Here is a 12,054-nt window from a genome sequence, read left to right as displayed (position 1 = left end):
TTGCTGTTATTGCCTTTGCTTTATTTTAGGAATACTTTGTTTAGAAATGTAGTCAATAGGGGTGCCTGGGTGGCTCAGTCGCTTGAGCGTCAGACTCTTGATTTCAGCTCAGGTCATGATCTCAGGCTCGTGAGATGGAGCCCCATGTTGGGCTCTGTGCTCAGTGCAGAGTCTGCTTGAGATTCTCTCTCTCTCCCCCTCTGCCCCTCCCCCCGCTTGCAATCTCTCTCTATGTCTCTTTAAAACAAGTAAATGAAGTCTTTTTAAAAATGCTGTCAATATAGTATCACACCATAATTAAGAAATTAACAGCTATTTGTCAAGCTCCTGCTGTGTACTCAAGCACTATGGTAGAGTCTGGGAGTATCACAGTAAGCAAAACAGGCCAAAAACCTCCTCTCTTGTGCAAAATGAAGTCAGAATATTTTTCTTTGTAGTTCGTGTATTTTTTTTTATTTATTCTGATTTTATGTTAACTTTGTGGTTTGATAAAAAATGTATTACTTTGAAAACTCTTGTTCTTGGGAAATAAATGCTGAAATATTTATGGATAAAGGGACAAGATGTCAACAGAGTGCTCTCCAGGGGTTCAGGAAAAAAGAACAAATGGAGCAAAATACTAATAATCAGTAGATCTGGAAAAGAGTAAATGGGCGTTTTTTTGAACAATTCTTACAGTTTTTCTATAAATATGAAATTATATCAAAATAAAACATTAAAAATGTGTTAGCCTGCATAACTTCTGTGGTGTGCAGTTGTGTTACCTGATTTGACATTTGGTATCCAGTCAGGGTTGACTCGTCATGTACACGGCTTGCTCTCTGTAGAGTCATACGTAACATGGACGACGTCCTGCATTTTCTGACAGTTTGACACAAATGATGTGATCTCATTATGCCTATGCTTTTTTTTTTTATAAGTTGTTTCAGTTCTCCCTCCTCACAAATAGAACAGAGAAGAAAACCAAGTTGTCTAATGGGAGAAGGAAAACTGACTAACTGCCTAAATGACCTTTAAGGTGTCTCTAACCCTGAGAAGCTGGAATTCTGTGGAAGGTTCTACACTGCAGGTAAAAAGCCCCTAATAAGCAGACCTTTTTTTATTGATACCATCATAAAACCAGGATTAGAGAATGACAGCAGGCAAGAGAAAATTTGTGTTGGCGTGGTTTTGTTACCTATCGCGGTAGCTTGCTCTACTGCATGTGGGATCTCTCCCGAGTCTTCCCAAGTCAAAAAATTACCTCAGACTGCTGGGAAAGTGTCCAGCTGTAGATCAAACACTGATCTTCATTTTTAAAATTTATTTTTAACATGGCTTTTGGGAGGTCTATCTCCTTATGATGAGAATGAAGTCTTTGTGAAGATCTAGAACCTAGGTCTTCTTTCCTAACATTCTTTAGCTCTGAAGTAAGGCTCACAATGCCTCCTTTGTTGGTATGTTGTGAAGTGTAGAGGGAATGTGTGTGAAACACGTAGCCACGATTCCTGGCACACAAATGATGCTCAGAAAATGGATAGTTGCCGTGGGCAGTGGTGATGAGGGGCGGTGCCGACAGTGTTCTCAATATAAGGCCGCAGCTTAAACATGGTTAACATGGTTTTCAACATAACAAATTAACGTTATCGTGACATAACAAAGATGGGATCTGAACTATTAATTTTGCCATTAATTCAGACTGCTACCACTTTAGCTGTACAGGGAAGGCCTTACAAATTGATGCCCAAGGAGATACAACCTTTAATCTCTAGAAAGAGGTTATTGAACTCAAGGAGCATGTAAATGAAGTGAATGTATATATGAAAACACTAAAAAGCTAATATGTGAAAGAAAGTATAGAGGTTCCTCTAGATTTTAGAGCCAAAGAGAAGAAACACGTACTGGTTAAGAGGATGAGCTGTGGGCGCCTGGGTGGCTCAGTTGGTTAAGCGACTGCCTTCGGCTCAGGTCATGATCCTGGAGTCCTGGGATCGAGTCCCACATCGGGCTCCCGGCTCAGCGGGGAGCCTGCTTCTTCCTCTGACCCTCTCCTCTCTCATGCTGTTTCTCTCTCGCTCGCTCTCCAATAAATAAATAAATAAAATCCTTAAAAAAAACAAAACAAAACAAAACATGAGCTGTGACCCTTGTCACTTACAAGTAATCTCTAAGCCTCAATTTTCTCATCTAGTATAGAGGGTGGTTGAAAGAAATAAGAGAATACCTATAAAGCATCGGGCATGGTGTCTATCACGTAGCAAATATTCAGTAAATGTTAGCTCGATAAGATCACCAATAATGCGTAGTCACCACCACTTGCTCACCTGGTGCCGAGCATCATCTCGGAGCAAGACCCTGTCTGATTCTCACCATGCCATTGTCACTGAAAACGGAGAAGCCTTCCTGCGTCAGCTTGGCATTGTCGATTTTTAATTCTTTAGATCAAGCAATATGAAAGAACCTTGAAACACAGTAGATCATAAATTGAAATATCAGCAAATGATAATGACACTCTATGAAATAAAATTCTGTTGACCACGTTATAATACCTGAGAGCAAAGTAAAAACGTTCATATCACAATTCAGTGCGAACTTCTTAGGAGTGTGTGTGTGATGGTGGGGGGACATGCTTTCTTAAAGCCACTTTGTATAAACCTACACACCACAACAGAAGAAGCTATGTCTTATTTCGGGAAACCAAGAGATGCTTTGGTCCTGGTTGAGCTTTTCCAGCTTACGTGCCATGCTGTTGAGAAGGCTGGAAGCATCTATGGCACAAATGATCGGGCATGAAAAATCATTCTGCAGTCGTGAGGCAAAATCCCTATGACTGTGACCTGTCCTCAGCAGAGTTTAATTTTAGATGTTGTGGATCCAGATTGAGATTGTTTTATGTGAATTCCATTTCTCCATAGAAAAACAACTCCTGTCAGAATTCAAATTGATTTTATTCTTACATGTGAATAAATTAGTTGCCACTTGAAGATGAGATTCCAACCTCGTTGGGTTTCTGCAGGTAGAGAGTTCAAAAATCATCCTGTATCTTATTATATGTTTCACAGTAAAGCTTTATTTTCCCAACTCCATGAGTTTTCTCCTTCCTAGAATTTACCAGCTGCTGAGTCCAAAAGTATTTTCTCCTTTTGGGAAACGATGTGCCTCTCTGTGGTCCTCACACATGCCATTGGGGCTGGCTGGTCAGAATAAATCGCTTCAAGTAGCCAGAGACGGCAAAGCTGGCTATTATCCCAAACATGCATTTCTTGCAAATCATGTTTTGCTCTTTTAAAATCAGTTTAAAGATGCATTCCCTTTTTCTGGTTTGCCCCCCTGGCGTTTTTTATTCTGCTGAGATTTGTACCACCTCTCAGAATCTCTCCTACCTGACAAACAATAGAGCTAACTGATGATTATGGCTAAATGAATCCTTTACTGAAGGAAAAATGATCTATTTTATTTCTGTATTGAAACTTAATTCACTCCCTTTGGAAGAGGTGATAGATTACTCTGGAAACTGCACATGTTCTGACGTGCTCCTAGCACAGGTCAGGTTTCTCTATCTGCGTGCACATGAGCAGCTTTCTTCAATAGACTCTTGAGTCCCCTTTTCATTTTTAGAAGCTGGAGGGCCATTTGCTAATAAAGAACAGTAAGCTACCATTTAATTCTTGCTACCCACACACACAATATTTTATGGGTTCTTCAGTACATTCATTTGAGTGGACTCCCAAAACTAGAGCCTCCATAATTGAAGAAGACTTTTCATAAAGAAAATCACAAAACTAAACCACTGGTATTAGTTTATAGAGAAAAAAAAAAAAAAAAAGGACTGGGAAAGAGGATTTGCTAAACCAGGCAGCAGCCAAGATGCTGATCAAAGAGAAACATGGCTTGGCTGACCAGAAGAGGATCACAAATCCTGTCGCCCCAATCTTAGTTACAGAGACAAGGAAAGTGCCACCATCTGCATTTTCATTGCTGCTGAAAGGTAACTCATTCCAGCACTCCTCAAAAAATCATCATTTTTCCTTTTACGATGGGAATTATAATTTAAATACAGAGTTTTCTTCTCTTCCCTTGTCCCTCTCCTCACCCCTCAATCATTGGACTTTAGAGTTGATTGGGCTGATGATAAAATTGACCATCTCATCCCAAGGTGGCAGAATATCTAAGACAGGTGCATCCCAAAGATCCAGCTGTCAGGGAAGAGTGGTGTCATGACATCATCTCTGGTGACTATAGGATAGGATTCTTGATGATTTCCTCTGGGGAGGGAGTGCATGCTTAAATCTGTGTGTGGGGATCTCTGGCTTCTGTTAGAAGACATTTCTGGAAGTACATAGGGGAAGGAAGAAGGTTTGCGTGTGTGCTAGGCAGCTAGGGTTCAAGTGTGTGTAACACAGGCCCTCTTCTGGGGAATGCCTTGCCGCACCTCCCACTACGATCCCTGTCTCTGCCCCAGAGTCCTCAGGTCAGGGCAGGAGAGTGAGATGAAATTCCTCTCCTCTGCCACTTTTCTTCTTGAATTTGTTGAGCATCAGCAGTGTGCTTGGAGCCAAGCTAGCTGCTGGAGTTTTAAGGGTGAAGAAGATTGTTCCTTGCCCTGAGGAGCCTGCAGCATAGAGGGAAAGACAGATGTGTAAACAATCTCATACAAAATGATTTCTCAAGATCCCTGCTCTGCGCAAGGCCCCTGGGGCCCCCAGGAGTGTGTAACTAGCTCTGTGGGGCAATGAGGGAAATTTTTACTGAACTTGATTTTAAGAGAATGAATAGAAACCTGACAAGGAGGGATAGCAGAGAGGGCATTCAAAAGAACAATAACAAGGAGTGCAGCCTATTTGGAGGGCCAGAAAGGCATTTGGCATTACTGGACAGAGGGATGGTGGCGGAAGGAGGGGAAGGTGATGGGAAGGGAAAGGTCAGGAAAAAAATTGGAAAGATTGTGAAGGGCCTGATAGGCTAATGCAGTGGTTCTCAAACTTTTTTGCTCTCAGAACCCCATTACAATTTTAAAAATTATTGAAGACCTCCAAAGAGCTTTTGTTTATATGGGTCTTATTTATCCGTATTGACCACATTCAGAAACTGATAACTCTTTTTTTTTTTTTTTAAGATTTATTTATTTATTAGAGAGAGAGGGAGAGAGAGAGCATGAGCAGGAGGGGCAGAGGGAGAGCGAGAGAGAAACTCAAGCAGACTCCGCAATGAATGTGGAGCCCGACCTAGGGCTCGATCTCACCACTCTGAGATCACAACCTGAGCTGAAACCAAGAGTAGGATGCTTAATCAACTGCACCACCCAGGCACTCCAGAAGCTGGTTAACACTTAAATATTTGTTAATTCATTAAAAATAGCAATAATAAAACCATCCCACCTTAACAGCCTATTTTTAATGAAAAAGAACCTTTCCAAAACAAAAAATAATAATAAACCCATCACATGTCAACAGAAATAGCATTTTTTTATGAAAAGTAACTTTTCTGAAAAAAAATTTAATGAAGATTGGCATTATTTCACATTTTCAAATCTTTTTAACGTCTGGCTTGGCTTAATGGAAGACAGCTGGGTTCTCATATCTTCTGCCTTCAGTCTGTTTTAATATGTTGTTTTGGTTAAAACGTATGAAGAAAATCCATCTTCACAGATACAAAGTTGAGAAAAGGAAGCGTATTTTAATAATAGTTCTTTTGGATTATTGTGGGTATTTTTTTTTTACAATACCAAAACTCAGTAAGTTGTAGTTTCTTAAAGGTTAGTTGCATTGTGAAATCCAAAACTGTATCAATGAACTTTTCATAGTCTGTGACATTAAAACTGGTATATCTTATACTTAGAATGGATCTTTTACCCAAGCTTGATTTTGTAACATCACGCATTGGTCATTTGGAAAATACTTGTTCACTGAGATAGGCAGATCTTCCATATGTTGCCATGTTCGTGTATAGCCAACTTTCAGAATTGAGAAGCTGCCAAGCACATAGAATTTCCAAAATCCTAATGTTTGCTTGGAAGCTCAAATGTTATCATTGGCAACAAATACAGCCAGTTTTCTATATAATGACAGACATGCTGAATTTATTCATTTTCAAGAAAAGAGGCTGCCAAATATCCACACCTGATAACAATAATTTGTCTGACAGTCCTTTTCTCAGGTAAAAATTGTCTTCCTTGGAAAGAGTGGCTAATTCAGCTCGCAACTCAAACAATTGCAATATTCCTCAAAGGCAGTCGCTGTCCTTGTGTATGCAACCGAAACGCTTAGGTGCCCTTCCCCTAGCATCACACAATATTTCAAAAGACTATACTCAAGGGTGGAGATTGAATAAAAATAATTTTTACTGCTTTCTCAGGGACATTCTTAAGTGAAGCTGGCTGTTGGTGGAAGGCAGCGAGGCACAGGGACTGCTGTGTATCCTTGCCTTGATTCATGCTCGGGCTCCAACAGTCTTCTCCCCATTGCTTTTATACCCTCACTGCCAATGTCAACACAGTAAGAACAACAAATAATATCTTAGTATTGTTATGAAAATAGCGTGACCTGGCTGACTCCCTGAACGAGTCTGAGGAGCTCCCATGCACCCGGGAGCCACATTTTGAGGACTAATACGCTAGGGGATTACAGGCTTTGAGTATCAACTTTGGGACAGGTGGGACCCACTGACGGGCTTGAGGAGAGTGCCTCAGTAGGACACATTGTCCTCTGGGTACACACAGCATCCTGGCTTCTTATAGCATGTACCACACTGTTCTGCAGAGTGAGGTCGGTGTCTGTCTCCCCAAGAAGACTGAGCACTGGGAGCGTAGAGCCAAGCCGCCCTCCTCTGCGTCTGCCAGCCCAGAGCCCTCTAGCTGGCCCTCAGTACACGATGTGGACTGGATGCTCGAGGCTGACTCTGGCAACCGTATGACACTGTGGAGGCTCAGGACCAGCAGGAGGCTTGAATCATCCTCTTGCCTTTGAGTGTCTAACCCATTAAAACAATGTTCATTCATTCCCGCTTTCAAAGCCATCCAAGGGAGATCTGAGTGCATGTTGGTTTAACCCCTCCTCCCCGCCCTGTTGCATGCCTCTGCTACCACCAGGGCTGTGCTACATACACACCGTAAGCCTTGTCTTTCTGGAGAAAAGAGATTTATCTGAATATAGATTTTGCTTTTATTTATCACATCCAAAAGAATCAGCCAGTGCCGAATCCTAATTTTGTTGGATTAGGTCATTGTAACATTAAATACTGTACTAACAAAGTTGAAAATTCTTACCTATGTATATTTTCACCTTACGTATTTACTTTTGATGGCTTTTTAGCAGGGGAAGGTATACTAGAGGTTGTATTAATGTGCTTTTTTTTTTTAAACTATTCACTGAACTATGGAGAATTATAGTGTAATTTTCCACTTCCAGATGAACCATAAAGGTCTGGGTTTTTCTGAAAGATATGGATAAAAATTCTGTTAAGTTTGGCATTGCCTCAATAAAGTCTAATGCCTCTGAAAAATCAATTTGAGAAAAGATACCACATGTTGGCAAATCACGTGTGATAAAAGCTTTTATGAATCTCTCTTCCCTGATTATGAAGTCATCTTTAATTCAGTTCAATAAAACATTTAATTTTGTCTGTATCTTCAGAGACAGAAATTTGCAGGTCAGCCTGTTCACAGAAAACATTTAATAAATGGAAATATATGACCTTTCTAATCATCATTTTAGGTTAATTAAGGTTGTATAAAAAATCTGTTTTATCTTTTTCTAATGAAATCTTGGGGATAATAGAATTAAATGTCTCTGTACATCTTCTAAGAGTCTTCTGCATTTAAAAAAAATGGCCTATTCAGGAAACTCAAATTACTAACTGCATTAAGGATCTCCATTTTACATGCTTCTGAGGGTGAGTTTATTTATTTATTTTTTTTGGCTTTGATCAGGTCTTTATTCAAAATTAGCTGTCCAAAATGATTTGACTTTTAGAATAAACGTAAGTTTTTAGGCAGCAGGCTTCTCCGCAGTGGGTTTCTTTTCTGCAGGCTTCTTGTCAGCTGCTGGTTTCTTGGTAGCTGCAGCCTTTTCCCCACCACAGGTTTCTTCTGCTTCTTCACACCAACAGCCTTCTTTCCTTTCTTCCCTACCACAGGCTTCTTGCCTGGAACCCCCTTCTCATCTGATTTGGCTTCTAAGGCTGCTGCCGCCTTATCCATCCGGAGTTTGTGATTCTTGGCCTGGCGAAGAATGGTATTCCGGCGCATGGTCTTTGCATATGGGTTTAGCTTCAACATGATTCTCAGGTTCTTCAGTGGATTCTTCTTCAGGACTCTGCGATGAATCTTCTTGCGTGGTGCTCGGAGGGCTCTTTGGATCTCTGGACTTTTCAAAATTCTGCTAAGGTCTGTACTAAGCATCTTATACATGGGAAGGTTGTAGTTACTCTTGAGGGAGGCAGCCTTACGCCAAGTGCCATACAGATCGTCTAACTTGCGGAAAGCACTTTCAGTCCGAATGCAGAAACGTCCCACATGCCCACCAGGAGCAAGTTTCAAAATGTTCAGTTTGCTTACATTAAGTAAAGTAATTCCAGGGATGTTTCTGAAGGCCTTAATGATACCGTTGTCTTCACTGTAGATGATGCAGGGTCCCCTGCGCTGGATACAACGATGGTTTCTCATTTTGCCCTTGCCAGCTCTCATTCGCTGAGATGCATAGACCTTTTTGATATCATTCCAGGCTTTTAGTTTCTTAAGAAGCAAAACAGCCTCCTTGGTCCTCTTGTAGCCTTCAACTTTATCTTCAACCACCAAAGGAAGTTCAGGAACTTCCTCAATACGATGACCTTTAGCCATGACCAGCACTGGTAAGGCTGAGGCAGCCTGGGCAGAGAAGATGGCATATCGCTTCTGTGTTGTATTCACTCTGCGATGCCAACGGCACCGGGTTTTGGTTGGTGCAAACACGCGGCCCCCACAACACACATTTCCAAAAGTACCCTGGCCAGAACAGTGAGTCCCTCCGCCTCGAACTCTGGGAATTCAAGCCACAGCTCTGCCAGTACCCCAAGACTCAGCACGGGTTTGATGACCTGCTAATTCACTGACAGCATATGGCTGTTGTTTTTGCGCAAGTTGGTGTGAACAAAGTTCACGATATCAGGTAGAATGGGAGCCTTGAACACAGCAGGCAAAGTAACATTTTTGCCAGATGATTCCCCCTTTTTGGAGTACACAGATATCAATGGACGAGCACACGCCATCGCGGGGAGAGGAGAGGGCCACGCTCCGAGTTTATTATTTTTTTAAGCAAAACTTACAGGGTTTGGCAGCCTGGGGCTGCCAAGGGCTCATCTGGATCTGGGTCGGACCTGGCCATCAGTGGAAACGTCCCACACTCACACTTGCCCAGGGGACTTCATGTACTCCAGGGAGCTAGGATCAATCCAGGACTATGGGAAACTATTCTTTAATAGTGGCACTAATCTCCACTTCATGCCCTGGGGTGTGGTATTTTGGATTCATGACCTCAGTCCATGGGGAGGGAGCCATCTCAAGGGTTTCCACTTGGCCATGCTTACTCTGAGAATTCTTAACCCGCAGTCAGTCCAAGGATCCAGCGTGGAGATTACTCCAACTGCCAAGTACGTCAGTTCCAATGACATGCTCGACATCAGGGGAGGTGGCCACTGCAGACCCAGTGGGTCCATGGTGAGCTGGACTATAGCCTGGTCTCCATTTATTACCTGGCCTCTGTGAGCGGCCACTCACTCTAACTGGGTGGGGGGGCCATCCAGATGTTTCTATCCCATATTTCAGAGTCCCAGCTTTTCTCAGCCAAGCAGCATAACCAACCTGCCTGGACTGAACATTTAAGCATTGTGACTGGAGCTCTGTGACTCAACACTTCAGTCCTCAGGATGCTGCTTGGCTCTGTTTGCTCTTCCTCTATAGGAGAAAAAGGCCACTCTTTGGCTACCCAAGAGGTCCTCTGGCTCTCAAGTAACCCTTTAGCTGGTTGTTACTGGCCTTCAATTTCTCACTGTCCCTTGCAGAGCATCAGTGCAACCCAGCAGTAACCAGCCATCCCCACTGTCCTTGTAGGCACTCTTCCATCCACATCTTCCAAGGGCCTACATCATCACACCTATATGGGCCTTCACTCCTGCCAGGACGTTTTCCCAGGTCACCACCAACGAAATCTTTAGCAGTTGTGCCCTGCTCGGGTATGTGGAACACAGTGTCCTCTCTGCCCACCAGGATGTGCATGAATTTATCTTAATGCCTGTTTCCTTGGATTACTCCTGTCTAAGGTTGCCAGATAAAATACGAAACACTCAGGTAAATTTGAATTTCAGATTAACGATGAATTTTTTTAGTATAACTATATTCCATGCAATATTTGGGATATGCTTATGCTTTAAAAATTTATTATCAGTCTAAAACTCAAGTGTGACTGGTGGAATCATGTATTTTTATTTGCTAGACCTGACACCCGTACTCCCAGTACCACTTCTGTTAGTTCAGGTTCTCCAAGAAGCAGAACAGATTTATTGGGGACGTGTCTATGAAGGATAAAGGAGAGGGACCCAAGGAAGTCTCTGACACTTGTGAAAGGGAGAAGGGATGGAAGGAGGACAGGGGAAGAAGAGTCCCAGACTCTGGCACCATTCATGGAAGGTTTGGCCAGGCTGCTGGGGAGTCCTCAAGCCAAAATCACCCGTCAGAGGGGTTCTGTATCACTCCCCTAGCTTGCTCTGCATATCTGGGAGCAGCCTGGAGGAATGTGGCCTCAGCAGGATTGCAGTGGTGGGCCCAGAGGGGCGGTGGCTGAGGCTGTCAATCAACTATGCTCCCTGTGGCAGGAGATCTGAAGAACATCAGATTGGTCACTCTGTCAGTTCAGGTCCTTCAGGCAGCAGAGGCCAAGTTAAGAATGTAAGAGGTTTATTTGGGGCAAGCCTGTGAAAGACTGAAGGAGACAAAGCAAGACTGGGCAGTGAAAGCCTTCAGATCTCAACGTTAGTCTGACCTCCATGTGAGGAAAGGGGGAAGGAAGCAGAATTTGGCAGATACCTCCCAATGTGATGCAGGTACGACAAAGTCCCATCCAACTTGACAGGGAGCTCTAAGGGAAGATTGCCCAGTAAAGAAGCCCCATGTTGAAAAGAGATAACTAGACCTTAGTACTGTCACCTGCCCAGTCATGGGCTGGGGGCTGTGCGCAAAGAGCACAGTCTCAGCTCCAACACTATGCAACTGCAGCTCGGGGTTGCCAGCCAACTGCACTCCTCACAGCTGGATGGCAGATTCTTGAAGGTAGATCTGAATGGTGTACCCGCATGGCTACCATAGTCAGCACTAAACGGAGTTCTGCACCATTTATTAAGTCCCATGACTGTATCCAGGCAGGGAGTAAGACCTAGTAACATCCCTGTCCTCAGGAGCTTATGGTTTAGTTGAGCAGGGAAGAAAACCAGGAGGAAATAACTCTAATACAATGTAGAAAGTTAGGGGTGATGGCATGCTATAATTTCAGGGTATAAAATTGGCCCTGGCTCAGTCATTAAGTTGCTGATGACTTTTGAAAGGTGTGATTACTGCTCTGAGACTGTGTACCTAGAATAGGATTTAGAGTCAGAGATCCTGGGTTCAAATCCCTGGTCCTGCGCTTAGTGAACAAGGACTTTGAGCGATGTTCAACCTCTGTGGGCCTTGTTTTCTGTTTCTATTACACGGCAGAGGATGACTTTTAGAATAATATGAACCTCATTGGGTTTGCCATAAGGATTACACGAGACATTTCATTCAAAGAGTTTAGAAGAATTCCTGGGTTGTAACAAGCACTTTAAATGCTAGTATTATTACTAGGAAACTCAAGGCCATCGAGATTCTACAGCTGGGGAATACTTTGCTGAAAGTTTGAGAGGTCTACAAAGATGAGGCAATCCTCTATAGCTCAGAACCTAGTTCCACTCTGATTTAAAGATGAGAAATACAATGGGAGGTGGTGAGAGGTGAAGCAGCTGATCTCAATAAAGTTTCTGACAATAGTATTAACACACAAGGTGCTGAGGAGGGGGTCCTGACTCAGA

General features: G+C 42.8%; 1 pseudogene across 1 annotated transcript; it reads right to left on the bottom strand.

Annotated features, from left to right (window-relative positions):
- Positions 1 to 7,964: 7,964 nt before the first annotated feature.
- LOC116634593 lies at positions 7,965 to 9,243 on the bottom strand (annotated as a pseudogene). The gene has a single exon (XR_004300003.1). The product of XR_004300003.1 is annotated as a 60S ribosomal protein L4-like (transcript).
- Positions 9,244 to 12,054: the final 2,811 nt, after the last annotated feature.

Source organism: Phoca vitulina, unplaced genomic scaffold (assembly GCF_004348235.1).
Source record: "Phoca vitulina isolate PV1807 unplaced genomic scaffold, GSC_HSeal_1.0 scaffold9, whole genome shotgun sequence".
In the NCBI taxonomy this organism is placed as follows: Eukaryota; Metazoa; Chordata; class Mammalia; order Carnivora; family Phocidae; genus Phoca; species Phoca vitulina.
The sequence above is the reverse complement of the archived record's forward strand: the minus strand, read 5'-3'. Positions and strand labels throughout refer to the sequence as shown.